Below are 18,704 nucleotides of genomic sequence, written 5' to 3'. Positions count from 1 at the left end.
GTGTTTCTTTGACTCGTCAGGAACCTGAATCGAAGCTTGTAATGGTATCTTTGTTTCAGATCCATGGCCACACGACATTACACCAAGGAGGTTAACTCCTTGATCCTGTTGGTGGGAGTTGATGAAGGCCATGTCACATATCTGCATGGATCGCTGGTCTCATTCCCAGACACTTCCGCCTCCATGTGCGAAAGGTCTGGTGGATCAACATTATCAAGCTTGGCTTGACTTCACATTAATCATCTCCCACGGCACTCCCCTCCCGCCCCCCTTGCACACCACACGTTTCTCCTTCAGAACTACGTCTTCCTGCTGTGTGATTTGCTGATGTATAAAATTCAACAATACTTTAGTCAGCAAATTCACTCTAACAAAGGCAAAGCTTCAGACAGCGAAACGAAGCATTGTAAAAATATTATTTGGCAAAGTAATGAAACCAGTCCAGCCCCATACATCTGGCCAAGTCCAGGGTATTTTAGATGTTGAAACTATTACTGGTATTACTGTAAGCTGTATTTGTTTATTCATATAAAATACCCATTGGCTGTTACATCAGCAACAGCTACCAATATAGCTCTCCTCACAGCACACAACGTCAAGCCTGACTCCACTGATCTCTTCAACTGTACTTCCTGGGGGACCATTTTAGACAGTGAAACTGTTCAACTGGTAGACTGGGAGCTGTGAGAGTGAAACTCACATTTGCATCGTCAGGGTGGGGTGGTTCTGCTCCTCTCAGAATAGAGCAGCCCTGTCACCAGATGTCCACCCATCCCCAGGGGCCTTAAACTGAGAAACCACTTTCAAACCCAGGTAGTTTTGAATGATTTGGGCATTTAAATTGGTTCACTTTATTTAAACCTATAGTGTGTGTGTGTCAATGACCTCTTGATCAAATGTATAAAACAATAAAGAATGACGATAATACATCATAATGGCCCAGTTATGCCTGACAATAGGCTATGTCACAACAAATGAACATTTGACTTAATAAAAACCACATAGCAGTGTTTATGATTCAATCAGATATCTTTATTGTTCTGTAAACCGCATTGAAGCATCAAAGCGCACATGAACAGTCGCTAGTTAACAACAGCAGAAACACATCAACACTAACACTGATACAACCTCAGTCTACAGAGTGGAGTGACACCTGGGCTCAAGCAAAGGCCCCTGTTTGTATGTGACTCTATGGAGGCTAGAGAATAGCTGAGCACAGAACAGAGTCAAGGCAGAGGAATCAGCCACTCTCCACAGGGGGGTGTGAGGGGACCTACTCAGAACACTGGTCTCTCCTCAGTATCTGAGTGACCGTAGGCTGGGAGCTCTGGTGGGCCTCACAGGACACCGTCCCTGCCTTGGTCCACTCCTCAGCAGTGAGAGTCAGGGTGCTGCTCCAGCTGTAGAGGCCGTCCTTCTCCAGGACCCCGCGGCTGGCCTCCTGCGCCTTGTTGATCCCGTCCACATTCCATCTCATTGTCCAGTCTGAGGGGAAGCCCTTGTTGGCCAGACACATCAGTGTGGCCATACTCTTACTGGACAGCTCCTCACTAGAGGGGGGCAGGACCGTGAGGGTGGGGGCACGGTTACCTAGAACACACACAGAACATAGACATGAACTATGGTACAAGAGTCACTTATGCACAGTATCTAAATATACAGTCGTGATTTAGAAATTTATTATGTTAATTGGATCAATCTTATGAAGAAAACACCAAAAAGTCAACCAAAACGCGTCAGATGAACCATACAAACTTTAAATACGATCAGTGCGGTGTAACTATGTCATAAAGTTGTTTGTCTGATGAGAATATTCATATGTTTAGTATTCACAGACTTAGAAATTCTTAAGTGACTTTCTTGCACCCATCAAATGTGTCATGAAGTTGGATGTTCAACACATCACTCAGACTAGTAACCTAACAACACAACATGTAACCATAACTACAATAACTGATACATTTACTAGTTGTTCCCTGAATTACACTTAAAACCCTAAAAAGCAAACATATTACTTAATTTGGACATTTTTGATTTGCCATATTATCAATTGAAATAAGACTCAGTCTATATTATTTTAAGAGAAAACTTTTAGAATGAATAGTAATGAAGGCAATTTTTAAAATAGATTATTCTGAAATGTTCCTCGTTGTTAGAAAGTAAGTAGATACATTAAATTACTCTGAACTGATCAGAAAGAAACATTAAAAGCTCATCACTTACTTCCAACATCAAGTCTGGTGCCGCTACCAAAAGTGTACCACAGTGATACAATCCCTATGACTGCCTGTACAAAAACCTCCCTCTCATTGTTCGTTTTTAGACTCATGTTCATTTCTTCAGCTGATAAACTCATCCACCTACTTAGAGTTATACTATTCGCTTTAATTGAAATTACATTTTAAAATTGATTGAATAAAACAACATTAAAATTGGAAATGTTGTATTGCGATTTGTCAAAAAAATCGCAAAATTTCTCTAATTTTTTTTGTTTACATTTTTTTCCCAATAATGTTCAAACATGAAATGAAAGAATGTGTTTCAACGTGAACAGGTGAATAAAGTTGTTAACTTTGTAGTTTACTTACTGCCAACATCCAGTCTGGTGCCGCTACCAAAAGTCCACCACAGTGATTGAGCGTAACTGAACGGCCGTACAAAAACCTCTCTGTGCTGTAAAGCTGCAGCTCCAACCACACAGATCTCACAAAGACAATCTCATTCAACACAAATCTCACCCAACAACCCCAAAGGAACACTTCATATGATCTCTTTCAGTAACAACACACATATGATTGATGTTGTGATTTAAATCCAGATTAGTCTTTTTCCTCTTGTTTATCAGGTGTCCTCATAGACACACAGCAGCCAGAGTCCAGCAGTAGATCCAGTGTTTGTATTCCTCCATATTGTCCTCATGACAGAGAGCAGCAGCAGCAGCTCTGACAGTGATTCATGTTGTATATTCCTTTATTAAAGATGCTGACCACAGACTTAACAGTGGTGGTGAAGTCACAGAGGACAGACACCACTACCAGAGGAATCCCACCAGCTTCAGTTGGCACAAGTGTTCTAACTGATTTGAGGAACTTAAAAGTCCAAGGATGAGTGAACAGGCTGTTGATAACACATCTGACTAGACCGACATGAGGAACAGTATCACTTGTGAGGGTCTTTGATACATCACTAATGCAGAGATATAAACGTGAAGCAACATTTAAACATGTCACCTTTTTATTCAGTTTGTTGTTGTAAAAATGGATGTTTCACTCCACTTGAATAACCTCACTTCATTGAATCAGACAATACATTATACAAGCATTATGTGTGTGATTCTTTTAAGTCTAGAATGAGAAATTCCCTTTACTTTATTTGAAAAAAAAAAAACTCAATACATATTCACATACAGTATTAAGCACACTTAATAGTTGAACACTCTCAAGGGAATTTCCTCATCTCCTGAAATAGACTTGAAACTTTAATTTGCATCATACTTTCTGACGTACTGCTCCATAAGTGCTTCCAGCCCTGTGAGTTCAACACTTCATGACTGAGAGCCGTCCTTCATGACAACAGAATCACAACCACAATGACTTCCATCACCATCTTCATCTGGACATTTGCTCTCTGGATTCAAGGTGAGATCTGAAGTGATAAATCCCACACAAATGTACTTGTTCATTGATATACATTCTATAGTACTGCCTCAACGCTGATGTAGCCTTGGGCTCCGTTTACATGTCAAGTCTTCATTTGTTTTGCAGGATCCACTGGACAGTATGTTGTAACCCAGAGTCCTGCAGTGAAAGCTGTGTCATTGGGACAGTCAGTCAGTCTCAGCTGTAAAGTTAGCAGTGCTGTATATACAGATTTTATTTTTGGAGAACGTTTAGCCTGGTACCAACAAAGACCTGGAGAAGCTCCTAAACTACTTGTTTATTTAGCTAAAACACTTCAGTCTGGGACTCCATCTAGATTCAGTGGCAGTGGATCTGGGAGTGACTTCACTCTGACCATCAGTGGAGTCCAGGCTGAAGATGCAGGAGATTACTACTGTCAGAGTTACCACTATCCTAATAGTAAACGTGTGTTCACACAGTGATACAGAGCCGTACAAAAACCTCCCTCAGTCAGACTGCACAGTGACTGCACTGCTACAGCTGGGACCTACTGCAGGTGCTGAGGGGGAAGAGACAGAGACATGGAACACTGACTGAACTATGATACGCTGAGCTAAATATAACAGTGATGCTGACAAAACAATATGTCACCTCATCCAACCACATACCAATGAAGTCCTGGAGTGGTTTCAAGTTGTTGAGAACACAGCAAGATGAGGACTTTGGAAGTGGAAGCACAAACACACTCCTCCCAACATCTAACGTCCCTAATAAGACTGCAGTTTAAAGTAGTAAATGATGTGTGTCACTGTGTGTGATGATGCTCCATACAGTATGCAGGGGAAGGCTTTGCTGACCCGTCCATTTGGACTTTCCACTCCCATTTAGACCCAGCATTGATTCGTGCCGTTCTCATGTATCATGACTCACAGCAGAATATGATCACTGTTCCATCACAATAGTAAAAAAACAATAGACCAGGATAGAACATCTCCCTGTCCACTATATGAGATCAGAGCATCAATTCAATGGTAAATGTGAAGAGTCATCAGTTTCATGTGGAGCTCAAACACAGACAGTACTGACTCTGACCACTGGAGGGAAACATATAGTCATTATTGATAAGTTGATACGTTGCTGTCTTAGTTTATCCATAGAAGATCCCCATTGGCTGTTACATCAGCAACAGCTACTCATACAGCTGCTGTATAACAAAGTATCAGAGTAAAAACATCCCTGACTCCAGTCTCTACTTCTAATCATCCTCTGCTTCCTAAAGAGCCTCCCTCTGTCTGGTTCTGGCACTGTCCATGTAGAACTGCTGCTCTCTCTCCTCACAGCACACAGCATCAAGCCTGACTCCACTGACCTCTTCAACTGTACTTCCTGGGGGACCATTTTAGACAGTGAAACTGTTCAACTGGTAGACTGGGAGCTGTGAGAGTGAAACTCACATTTGCATCTAGTCAGGGTGGGGTGGTTCTGCTTCTCTCAGAATAGAGCAGCCCTGTCACCAGATGTCCACCCATCCCCAGGGGCCTTAAACTGAGAAACCACTTACAAACCCAGGTAGTTTTGAATGATTTGGGCATTTAAGTTGGTTCACTTTATTTAAACATTTAGTGTGTGTGTGTGTGTGTGTGTGTGTGTGTGTGTGTGTGTGTGTGTGTGTGTGTCAATGACCTCTTGATCAAATGTATAAAACAGTAAAGAATGATGTGACAGGATGCTGTGGATGGAGCTAGACCATGTGGGTTGAGAGCATAGCAGCATCTGTAGCAGGTATCACAATGGACTGAATGTACATCTCTTCAGTTATGATCATTGATAATACATCATGATGGCCCAGTTATGCCTGACAATAGGCTATGTCACAACAAATGAACATTTGACTTAATAAAAACCACATAGCAGTGTTTATGATTCAATCAGATATCTTTATTGTCCTCTAAACCCCATTGAAGCATCAAAGCGCACATGAACAGTCGCTGGTTAACAACAGCAGAAACACATCAACACTAACACTGATACAACCTCAGTCTACAGAGTGGAGTGACACCTGGGCTCAAGCAAAGGCCCCTGTTTGTATGTGACTCTATGGAGGCTAGAGAATAGCTGAGCACAGAACAGAGTCAAGGCAGAGGAATCAGCCACTCTCCACAGGGGGGTGTGAGGGGACCTACTCAGAACACTGGTCTCTCCTCAGTATCTGAGTGACCATAGGCTGGGAGCTCTGGTGGGCCTCACAGGACACCGTCCCTGCCTTGGTCCACTCCTCAGCAGTGAGAGTCAGGGTGCTGCTCCAGCTGTAGAGGCCGTCCTTCTCCAGGACCCCGCGGCTGGCCTCCTGCGCCTTGTTGATCCCGTCCACATTCCATCTCATTGTCCAGTCTGAGGGGAAGCCCTTGTTGGCCAGGCACATCAGTGTGGCCATACTCTTACTGGACAGCTCCTCACTAGAGGGGGGCAGGACCGTGAGGGTGGGGGCACGGTTACCTAGAACACACACAGAACATAGACATGAACTATGGTACAAGAGTCACTTATGCACAGTATCTAAATATACAGTCGTGATTTAGAAATGTATTATGTTAATTGGATCAATCTTATGAAGAAAATACCAAAAAGTCAACCAAAACGCGTCAGATGAACCATACAAACTTTAAATACGATCAGTGCGGTGTAACTATGTCATAAAGTTGTTTGTCTGATGAGAATATTCATATGTTTAGTATTCACAGACTTAGAAATTCTTAAGTGACTTTCTTGCACACATCAAACGTGTCATGAAGTTGGATGTTCAACACATCACTCAGACTAGTAACCTAACAACACAACAGGTAACATGCAACCATAACTACAATAACTGATACATTTACTAGTTGTTGTCTAACCCTAACCCTAACCCTAACCCTAACCCTAACCCTGAATTACACTTAAAACCCTAAAAAGCAAACATATTACTTAATTTGGACATTTTTGATTTGCGAATTTATCAAATGAAATAAGACTCAGTCTATGTTATTTTAAGAGAAAACTTTTAGAATGAATAGTAATGAAGTAAATTTTTAGAATAGATTTTTCTGAAATGTTCCTCGTTGTTAGAAAGTAAGTACATACATTAAATTACTCTGAACTGATCAGAAAGAAACATTAAAAGCTCATCACTTACTTCCAACATCAAGTCTGGTGCCGCTACCAAAAGTGTACCACAGTGATACAATCCCTATGACTGCCTGTACAAAAACCTCCCTCTCATTGTGCAGGTGGCTATGAACGTTTCTAGACTCATGTTCATTTCTTCAGCTGATAAACTCATCCACCTACTTACAGTTATACTATTCGCTTTTATTGACATTACATTTTAAATTTGATTGAATAAAACAACATTAAAATTAGAAATGTTGTATTGCGATTTGTGTACTTTCTCAAAAAATAAAATGTATTTTTTTTTTCCAATAATGTTCAAACATGAAATGAAAGAATGTGTTTCAACGTGAACAGGTGAATAAAGTTGTTAACTTTGTAGTTTACTTACTGCCAACATCCAGTCTGGTGCCGCTACCAAAAGTCCACCACAGTGATTGAGCGTAACTGAACGGCCGTACAAAAACCTCTCTGTGCTGTAAAGCTGCAGCTCCAACCACACAGACCTCACAAAGACAATCTCATTCAACACAAATCTCACCCAACAACCCCAAAGGAACACTTCATATGATCTCTATCAGTAACAACACACATATGATTGATGTTGTGATTTAAATCCAGATTAGTCTTTTTCCTCTTGTTTATCAGGTGTCCTCATAGACACACAGCAGCCAGAGTCCAGCAGTAGATCCAGTGTTTGTATTCCCTCATGTCCTCATGACAGAGAGCAGCAGCAGCAGCAGCTCTGACACTGATTCATGTTGTATATTCCTTTATTAAAGATGCTGACCACAGACTTAACAGTGGTGGTGAAGTCACAGAGGACAGACACCACTACCAGAGGAATCCCACCAGCTTCAGTTGGCACAAGTGTTCTAACTGATTTGAGGAACTTAAAAGTCCAAGGATGAGTGAACAGGCTGTTGATAACACATCTGACTAGACCGACATGAGGAACAGTATCACTTGTGAGGGTCTTTGATACATCACTAATGCAGAGATATAAACGTGAAGCAACATTTAAACATGTCACCTTTTTATTCAGTTTGTTGTTGTAGAAATGGATGTTTCACTCCTCTTGAATAACCTCACTTCATTGAATCAGACAATACATTATACAAGCATTATGTGTGTGATTCGTTTAAGTCTAAAATAAGAAATTCTCAAAACATATTCACGTACAGGATTAAACACACTTAATACTTCAACTCTCAAGGGGATTTCCCCATCTCCTGAAATAGAATTGAAACTTTAATTTGCATCATACTTTCTGACGTACTGCTCCATAAGTGCTTCCAGCCCTGTGAGTTCAACACTTCATGACTGAGAGCCGTCCTTCATGACAACAGAACCACAACCACAATGACTTCCATCATCGTCTTCATCTGGACATTTGCTTTCTGGATTCAAGGTGAGATCTGAAGTGATAAATCCCACACAAATGTACTTGTTCATTGATATACATTCTATAGTACTGCCTCAATGCTGGTGTAGCCTTGGGCTCCGTTTACATGTCAAGTCTTCATTTGTTTTGCAGGATCCACTGGACAGTATGTTGTAACCCAGAGTCCTGCAGTGAAAGCTGTGTCATTGGGACAGTCAGTCAGTCTCAGCTGTAAAGTTAGCAGTGCTGTACATAGATATGATGATGGAGACGACAGTTTAGCCTGGTACCAACAAAGACCTGGAGAAGCTCCTAAACTCCTCATTTACTTTGCTAAAACACTTCAGTCTGGGACTCCATCTAGATTCAGTGGCAGTGGATCTGGGAGTGACTTCACTCTGACCATCAGTGGAGTCCAGGCTGAAGATGCAGGAGATTACTACTGTCAGAGTTTCCACTATCCTAATAGTAAATATGTGTTCACACAGTGATACAGAGCCGTACAAAAACCTCCCTCAGTCAGACTGCACAGTGACTGCACTGCTACAGCTGGGACCTACTGCAGGTGCTGAGGGGGAAGAGACAGAGACATGGAACACTGCTCAGAAGAGGAGGTCAACTGTGACATGTGACATTGTCATGAATCCTAAAAGAACATTATATAAAACAGACTAAAATCATTTTCAACATCAAAATATTCCTCATGTTTGGTCATAAGACTTAGACTGAAGTTGAATTCAGAGTCCATGGCTGCAGAACCAAAATAGTCCACCGGCCCTTTATGACAAACCTAGCCTCATTTAATGTCATTTTAATAGTCTCTTATGCAACATATCACAACCAATGGGCCGTGCAGCTATCAGGATTCACTGTGGTGAACTCAGTGGAATGTATACATTCAATGTTGATATCCCCCATGATGAAGTAGGATCTAAATTCCCTGAATTGATTATGTTTAACTTTTTAATGTTTTATTAATCCTTCATACAACGGGTGGTTTGGAATACATATTGTTCCAGTCTATCCTGCCCCTGATATATCAGACAACATACACATGACCACTTCCATTCATAAAACACCATCGTTAACATTGTTACCTCGCTGTTTTCATCATGGACAGCCTTCCTAGAAACCAGTTCTGGAGCTATCAACCAGTGCTTGTGTAGTTTTGATTTAACATGTCAGTCAATACGAATCGAATTAGCAACCATTGTTAGTGAATGTAGCATCACGTTTTTTGGAAAAATGTCTCGTATGGGATGAATCTGGCTTTTAATGCAGGAAACCCACTTTATAAAAGCAATAATAAACTCAAGTTCATAATAATGATATTAATAATAACAGTATAAAAGCAATAATACACTCTGCCTCGCCTCGCGGTTATGACCACGTCACAGCCATGATTAAAACATCATAACACGTGGCCTCTCATGTATTATTGCTTAATTATTCAATCAGAGACGTCACATTGACCTTTTCATCAGTTTTTCAAATGAGCCGTCACCAAGAAGGCAGCATCCACACCGTTACACAGACACAGAAGACACAACACAGCATGTAACATATTATAGGATTCCAATTGCTTGGTCAAAAACAGTGCTGTGTTGTCGTGTTGTTGATGTGGAGGTGAGTCTCATGTGTTGTGATGAGGGCCTGCAGAGTCCCAGTGTATTTGATCAGAGACCCAGGAGAGGAGGGAGCTGAACTCAGTCAGGAACAGAGCAGCAGTGAGCAGCAGTCCTGCACAGTGGAGCCCCTCTTCTCTCAGTGTCAGTCTAGTCCAGCACTCAGTCCACACACCACACAGCTCCATCAATCACATGTGTTTGTAGAGCGCTTTGCACAACCACAGTGGTCTCACAGTGCTTTACAACAAGAGGAATACAAACATTATAAACAATCAATAAACAAACTAGATGAACACCGAACTGTCGACCCCCCAAAGGGCCTGTTCACTGCATACTGCACTGACACTACTCACCCTGTAGGGGGAGACACATGAGCATTTTTCTACCTTTAACAAGATACATGAGATGTAGTCAACTTCTCTTATCAAAATATGTTTGAAATGTCAATGACCCATTATAAGAGAGGACCAAACTGATTTAGTCCCAATTATATTTAGAACTGAAAAAAATGAAAAAACAAACATTTAATTTGTTATCTGTTCATGAGAGTGAACTATACATTGACTTTGTTATTGATCTGACAGTGGACCTCTACTGAATGAGAAAAATAGTTTTGGGCCAATGCAGAAAATGAGCCGTGTAGGTAGGTAGGTTCTCAGCTCTGAGTTGGCCCCTCAGAGATCAAAAGACACTGAAATGGCCTCTGTGTAACATCTGGCACTCAAGACTTTATCAAGACCATAGCAGTGATTTGCATAGTGGAGGGACTCTCATAGACAGCCCATGCTTCAGTGCTCCTGGTGTGTTTAAAGCCCTGTGAGTTTAACACTTCATGACCAACTGCAGACCAACAGCAGGACCCACAACAACCATGAGTCTGATCACCATCTTCATATGGACTCTTGCCGTCTGTGTTCAAGGTATATGCATTTACACGTTTTAATTGAAAAAGTTTGAGTCATAAATATTTAGAGTAAATTAGATGACTGAATAATTTCCAGTATTAAAAGTATGACATGTTAAATGTATTCTTTTCTCCCTCTGAAATGTAGAGTCCAGAGGACAGTACACGTTGACCCAGACACCAGCAGTGAAAGCTGTTCTCACAGGAGAGACAGTTAGCATAGGATGTAGAGTCAGCAGTGATGTGTACAATGGTGATCGCCTGAGCTGGTACCAACAAAGACCTGGAGAAGCTCCTAAACTCCTCATTTACTATGCTAAAACACTTCAGTCTGGGATTCCATCTAGATTCAGTGGCAGTGGATCTGGGAGTGACTTCACTCTGACCATCAGTGGAGTCCAGGCTGAAGATGCAGGAGATTACTACTGTCAGAGTTGGCACTATCCTAACAGTAAAAGTGTGTTCACACAGTGATACAGAGCCGTACAAAAACCTCCCTCAGTCAGACTGCACAGTGATTGCACTGCTACAGCTGGGACCTACTGCAGGTGCTGAGGGGGAAGAGACAGTGACATGGAACACTGACTGAACTATGATACGCTGAGCTAAATATAACAGTGATGCTGACAAAACAATATGTCACCTCATCCAACCACATACCAATGAAGTCCTGGAGTGGTTTCAAGTTGTTGAGAACACAGCAAGATGAGGACTTTGGAAGTGGAAGCACAAACACACTCCTCCCAACATCTAACGTCCCTAATAAGACTGCAGTTTAAAGTAGTGAATGATGTGTGTCACTGTGTGTGATGATGCTCCATACAGTATGCAGGGGAAGGCTTTGCTGACCCGTCCATTTGGACTTTCCACTCCCATTTAGACCCAGCATTGATTCGTGCCGTTCTCATTTATCATGACTCACAGCAGAATATGATCACTGTTCCATCACAATAGTGAAAAACAATAGACCAGGAAAGAACATCTCACTGTCCACTATATGAGATCAGAGCATCAATTCAATGGTAAATGTGAAGAGTCATCAGTTTCATGTGGAGCTCAAACACAGACAGTACTGACTCTGACCACTGGAGGGAAACATATAGTCATTATTGATAAGTTGATACGTTACTGTCTTAGTTTATTCATAGAAGATCCCCATTGGCTGTTACATCAGCAACAGCTACTCATACAGCTGCTGTAAAACAAAGTATCAGAGTAAAAACATCCCTGACTCCAGTCTCTACTTCTAATCATCCTCTGCTTCCTAAAGTGCCTCCCTCTGTCTGGTTCTGGCACTGTCCATGTAGAACTGCTGCTCTCTCTCCTCACAGTACACAGCATCAAGCCTGACTCCACTGACCTCTTCAACTGCTCTTCCTGGGGGACCATTTTAGACAGTGAAACTGTTCAACTGGTAGACTGGGAGCTGTGAGAGTGAAACTCACATTTGCATCTAGTCAGGGTGGGGTGGTTCTGCTTCTCTCAGAATAGAGCAGCCCTGTCACCAGATGTTCACCCATCCCCAGGGGCCTTAAACTGAGAAACCACTTAAAACTCAGGTAATTTTCAATGATTTGGACTTTTAAATTGGTTCAATTTATTTAAACCTGTGGTGTGTGTGTGTCAATTACCTCTTGATCAAATGGATGAAACTGTAATGAATGATGTGACGGGATACATCTCTTCTTTTTAGTTATGATCATTGATAATACATCATGATGGCCCAGTTATGCCTGACAATAGGCTATGTCACAACAAATGAACATTTGACTTAATAAAAACCACATAGCAGTGTTTATGATTCAATCAGATATCTTTATTGTTCTGTAAACCGCATTGAAGCATCAAAGCGCACATGAACAGTCGCTAGTTAACAACAGCAGAAACACATCAACACCAACACTGATACAACCTCAGTCTACAGAGTGGAGTGACACCTGGGCTCAAGCAAAGGCCCCTGTTTGTATGTGACTCTATGGAGGCTAGAGAATAGCTGAGCACAGAACAGAGTCAAGGCAGAGGAATCAGCCACTCTCCACAGGGGGGTGTGAGGGGACCTACTCAGAACACTGGTCTCTCCTCAGTATCTGAGTGACCGTAGGCTGGGAGCTCTGGTGGGCCTCACAGGACACCGTCCCTGCCTTGGTCCACTCCTCAGCAGTGAGAGTCAGGGTGCTGCTCCAGCTGTAGAGGCCGTCCTTCTCCAGGACCCCGCGGCTGGCCTCCTGCGCCTTGTTGATCCCGTCCACATTCCATCTCATTGTCCAGTCTGAGGGGAAGCCCTTGTTGGCCAGACACATCAGTGTGGCCATACTCTTACTGGACAGCTCCTCACTAGAGGGGGGCAGGACCGTGAGGGTGGGGGCACGGTTACCTAGAACACACACAGAACATAGACATGAACTATGGTACAAGAGTCACTTATGCACAGTATCTAAATATACAGTCGTGATTTAGAAATGTATTATGTTAATTGGATCAATCTTATGAAGAAAATACCAAAAAGTCAACCAAAACGCGTCAGATGAACCATACAAACTTTCAATACGATCAGTGCGGTGTAACTATGTCATAAAGTTGTTTGTCTGATGAGAATATTCATATGTTTAGTATTCACACACTTCGACAATTCTTAAGTGACTTTCTTGCACACATCAAACGTGTCATGAAGTTGGATGTTCAATACATCACTAAGACTAGTAACCTAACAACACAACAGGTAACATGCAACCATAACTACAATAACTGATACATTTACTAGTTGTTGTCTAACCCTAACCCTAACCCTAACCCTAACCCTATCCCTGAATTACACTTAAAACCCTAAAAAGCAAACATATTACTTAATTTGGACATTTTTGATTTGCGAAATTATCAAATGAAATAAGACTCAGTCTATGTTATTTTAAGAGAAAACTTTTAGAATGAATAGTAATGAAGTCAATTTTTAGAATAGATTTTTCTGAAATGTTCCTCGTTGTTAGAAAGTAAGTACATACATTAAATTACTCTGAACTGATCAGAAAGAAACATTAAAAGCTCATCACTTACTTCCAACATCAAGTCTGGTGCTGCTACCAAAAGTGTACCACAGTGATACAATCCCTATGACTGCCTGTACAAAAACCTCCCTCTCATTGTTCGTTTTTAGACTCATGTTCAGTTCTTCAGCTGATAAACTCATCCACCTACTTACAGTTATACTATTCGCTTTTATTGACATTACATTTTAAATTTGATTGAATAAAACAACATTAAAATTAGAAATGTTGTATTGCGATTTGTGTACTTTCTCAAAAAATAAAATGTATTTTTTTTTTCCAATAATGTTCAAACATGAAATGAAAGAATGTGTTTCAACGTGAACAGGTGAATAAAGTTGTTAACTTTGTAGTTTACTTACTGCCAACATCCAGTCTGGTGCCGCTACCAAAAGTCAACCACAGTGATTGAGCGTAACTGAACGGCCGTACAAAAACCTCTCTGTGCTGTAAAGCTGCAGCTCCAACCACACAGATCTCACAAAGACAATCTCATTCAACACAAATCTCACCCAACAACCCCAAAGGAACACTTCATATGATCTCTATCAGTAACAACACATATGATTGATGTTGTGATTTAAATCCAGATTAGTCTTTTTCCTCTTGTGATATCAGGTGTCCTCATAGACACACAGCAGCCAGAGTCCAGCAGTAGATCCAGTGTTTGTATTCCTCCATATTGTCCTCATGACAGAGAGCAGCAGCAGCAGCTCTGACAGTGATTCATGTTGTATATTCCTTTATTAAAGATTCTGACCACAGACTTAACAGTGGTGGTGAAGTCACAGAGGACAAACACCACTACCAGAGGAATCCCACCAGCTTCAGTTGGCACAAGTGTTCTAACTGATTTGAGGAACTTAAAAGTCCAAGGATGAGTGAACAGGCTGTTGATAACACATCTGACTAGACCGACATGAGGAACAGTATCACTTGTGAGGGTCTTTGATACATCACTAATGCAGAGATATAAACATGAAGCAACATTTAAACATGTCACCTTTTTATTCAGTTTGTTGTTGTAAAAATTGATGTTTGACTCCTCTTGAATAACCTCACTTCATTGAATCAGACAATACATTATACTAGCATTATGTTTGTGTGATTCTTTTAAGTCTAAAATGAGAAATTCTCAAAACATATTCACGTACAGGATTAAACACACTTAATACTTCAACTCTCAAGGGGATTTCCCCATCTCCTGAAATAGACTTGAAACTTTAATTTGCATCATACTTTCTGACGTACTGCTCCATAAGTGCTTCCAGCCCTGTGAGTTCAACACTTCATGACTGAGAGCCGTCCTTCATGACAACAGAACCACAACCACAATGACTTCCATCATCGTCTTCATCTGGACATTTGCTCTCTGGATTCAAGGTGAGATCTGAAGTGATAAATCCCACACAAATGTACTTGTTCATTGATATACATTCTATAGTACTGCCTCAATGCTGATGTAGCCTTGCGCTCCGTTTACATGTCAAGTCTTCATTTGTTTTGCAGGATCCACTGGACAGTATGTTGTAACCCAGAGTCCTGCAGTGAAAGCTGTGTCATTGGGACAGTCAGTCAGTCTCAGCTGTAAAGTTAGCAGTGCTGTATATAGACATAGTACTTATGGAGACCGTTTAGCCTGGTACCAACAAAGACCTGGAGAAGCTCCTAAACTCCTCATTTACGATGCTAAAACACTTCAGTCTGGGATTCCATCTAGATTCAGTGGCAGTGGATCTGGGAGTGACTTCACTCTGACCATCAGTGGAGTCCAGGCTGAAGATGCAGGAGATTACTACTGTCAGAGTTGGCACTATCCTAATAGTAAAAACGTGTTCACACAGTGATACAGAGCCGTACAAAAACCTCCCTCAGTCAGACTGCACAGTGACTGCACTGCTACAGCTGGGACCTACTGCAGGTGCTGAGGGGGAAGAGACAGAGACATGGAACACTGCTCAGAAGAGGAGGTCAACTGTGACATGTGACATTGTCATGAATCCTAAAAAAACATTATATAAAACAGACTAAAATCATTCTCATCATTTTCAACATCAAAATATTCCTCATGTTTGGTCATAAGACTAAGACTGAAGCTGAATTCAGAGTCCACGGCTGCAGAACCAAAATAGTCCACCGGCCCTTTATGACAAAACTAGCCTCATTTAATGTCATTTTAATAGTCTCTTATGCAGCATATCACAACCAATGGGCCGTGCAGCTATCAGGATTCACTGTGGTGAACTCAGTGGAATGCATACATGCAATGCTGATATCCCCCATGATGAAGTAGGATCTAAATTCCCTGAATTGATTATGTTTAACTTTTTAATGTTTTATTTATCCTTCATACAACGGGTGGTTTGGAATTCCTATTGTTCCAGTCTATCCTGCCCCTGATATATCAGACAACATACACATGACCACTTCCATTCATAAAACACCATCGTTAACAATGTTACCTCGCTGTTTTCATCATGGACAGCGTTCCTAGAAACCAGTTCTGGAGCTATCAACCAGTGCTTGTGTAGTTTTGATTTAACATGTCAGTCAATACGAATCGAATTAGCAACCATTGTTAGTGAAATTAGCATCACGTTTTTTTGAAAAATGTCTCGTATGGGATGAATCTGGCTTTTAATGCAGGAAACCCACTTTATAAAAGCAATAATACACTCAAGTTCATAATAATGATAATAATAATAACAGTATAAAAGCAATAATACACTCTGCCTCGCCTCGCGGTTATGACCACGTCACAGCCATGATTAAAACATCATAACACGTGGCCTCTCATGTATTATTTCTTACTTATTCAACCAGAGAAGTCACATTGACATTTTCATCAGTTTTTCAAGTGAGCCGTCACCAAGAAGGCAGCATCCACACCGTTACACAGACACAGAAGACACAACACAGCATGTAACATATTATAGGATTCCAATTGCTTGGTCTAAAACAGTGCTGTGTTGTCGTGTTGTTGACGTGGAGGTGAGTCTCATGTGTTGTGATGAGGGCCTGCAGAGTCCCAGTGTGTTTGATCAGAGACCCAGGAGAGGAGGGAGCTGAACTCAGTCAGGAACAGAGCAGCAGTGAGCAGCAGTCCTGCACAGTGGAGCCCCTCTTCTCTCAGTGTCAGTCTAGTCCAGCACTCAGTCCACACACCACACAGCTCCATCAATCACATGTGTTTGTAGAGCGCTTTGCACAACCACAGTGGTCTCACAGTGCTTTACAACAAGAGGAATACAAACATTATAAACAATCAATAAACAAACTAGATGAACACCGAACCATCGACCCCCCAAAGGGCCTGTTCACTGCACACTGCACTGACACTACTCACCCTGTAGGGGGAGACACAGGAGCATTTTTCTACCTTTAACAAGATACATGAGATGTAGTCAACTTCTCTTATCAAAATATGTTTGAAATGTCAATGACCCATTATAAGAGAGGACCAAACTGATTTAGTCCCAATTATATTTAGAACTGAAAAAAATGAAAAAACAAACATTTAATTTGTTATCTGTTCATGAGAGTGAACTATACATTGACTTTGTTATTGATCTGACAGTGGACCTCTACTGAATGAGAAAAATAGTTTTGGGCCAATGCAGAAAATGAGCCGTGTAGGTAGGTAGGTTCTCAGCTCTGAGTTGGCCCCTCAGAGATCAAAAGACACTGAAATGGCCTCTGTGTAACATCTGGCACTCAAGACTTTATCAAGACCATAGCAGTGATTTGCATAGTGGAGGGACTCTCATAGACAGCCCATGCTTCAGTGCTCCTGGTGTGTTTAAAGCCCTGTGAGTTTAACACTTCATGACCAACTGCAGACCAACAGCAGGACCCACAACAACCATGAGTCTGATCACCATCTTCATATGGACTCTTGCCGTCTGTGTTCAAGGTATATGCATTTACACGTTTTAATTGAAAAAGTTTGAGTCATAAATATTTAGAGTAAATTAGATGACTGAATAATTTCCAGTATTAAAAGTATGACATGTTAAATGTATTCTTTTCTCCCTCTGAAATGTAGAGTCCAGAGGACAGTACACGTTGACCCAGACACCAGCAGTGAAAGCTGTTCTCACAGGAGAGACAGTTAGCATAGGATGTAGAGTCAGCAGTGATGTGTACAATGGTGATCGCCTGAGCTGGTACCAACAAAGACCTGGAGAAGCTCCTAAACTCCTCATTTACTATGCTAAAACACTTCAGTCTGGGATTCCATCTAGATTCAGTGGCAGTGGATCTGGGAGTGACTTCACTCTGACCATCAGTGGAGTCCAGGCTGAAGATGCAGGAGATTACTACTGTCAGAGTTGGCACTATCCTAACAGTAAAAGTGTGTTCACACAGTGATACAGAGCCGTACAAAAACCTCCCTCAGTCAGACTGCACAGTGATTGCACTGCTACAGCTGGGACCTACTGCAGGTGCTGAGGGGGAAGAGACAGTGACATGGAACACTGACTGAACTATGATACGCTGAGCTAAATATAACAGTGATGCTGACAAAACAATATGTCACCTCATCCAACCACATACCAATGAAGTCCTGGAGTGGTTTCAAGTTGTTGAGAACACAGCAAGATGAGGACTTTTGAAGTGGAAGCACAAACACACTCCTCCCAACATCTAACGTCCCTAATAAGACTGCAGTTTAAAGTAGTGAATGATGTGTGTCACTGTGTGTGATGATGCTCCATACAGTATGCAGGGGAAGGCTTTGCTGACCCGTCCATTTGGACTTTCCACTCCCATTTAGACCCAGCATTGATTCGTGCCGTTCTCATTTATCATGACTCACAGCAGAATATGATCACTGTTCCATCACAATAGTGAAAAACAATAGACCAGGAAAGAACATCTCACTGTCCACTATATGAGATCAGAGCATCAATTCAATGGTAAATGTGAAGAGTCATCAGTTTCATGTGGAGCTCAAACACAGACAGTACTGACTCTGAC

At 41.5% G+C, this 18,704-nt stretch overlaps 3 gene segments (V, D, J or C); all 3 read right to left on the bottom strand.

The window, feature by feature from the left end:
* Positions 1-1,020: 1,020 nt before the first annotated feature.
* Positions 1,021-2,329, bottom strand: LOC310821010 (Ig lambda chain C region-like). The segment is given in 2 exons: positions 2,224-2,329; positions 1,021-1,590 (listed from the first exon to the last, which is right to left on the bottom strand).
* Positions 2,330-5,542: 3,213 nt separating this feature from the next.
* On the bottom strand, positions 5,543-7,625 carry LOC310821128 (Ig kappa-b4 chain C region-like). The segment is given in 2 exons: positions 7,159-7,625; positions 5,543-6,116 (listed from the first exon to the last, which is right to left on the bottom strand).
* Positions 7,626-12,477: 4,852 nt separating this feature from the next.
* On the bottom strand, positions 12,478-13,840 carry LOC310821009 (Ig lambda chain C region-like). The segment is given in 2 exons: positions 13,735-13,840; positions 12,478-13,057 (listed from the first exon to the last, which is right to left on the bottom strand).
* Between the last annotated feature and the right edge of the window lie 4,864 nt (positions 13,841-18,704).

This window comes from Argentina silus, assembly GCF_951799395.1.
Source record: "Argentina silus genome assembly, chromosome: 21".
NCBI lineage: Eukaryota > Metazoa > Chordata > Actinopteri > Argentiniformes > Argentinidae > Argentina > Argentina silus.
This window is presented reverse-complemented; position numbering and strand designations above follow the sequence as displayed.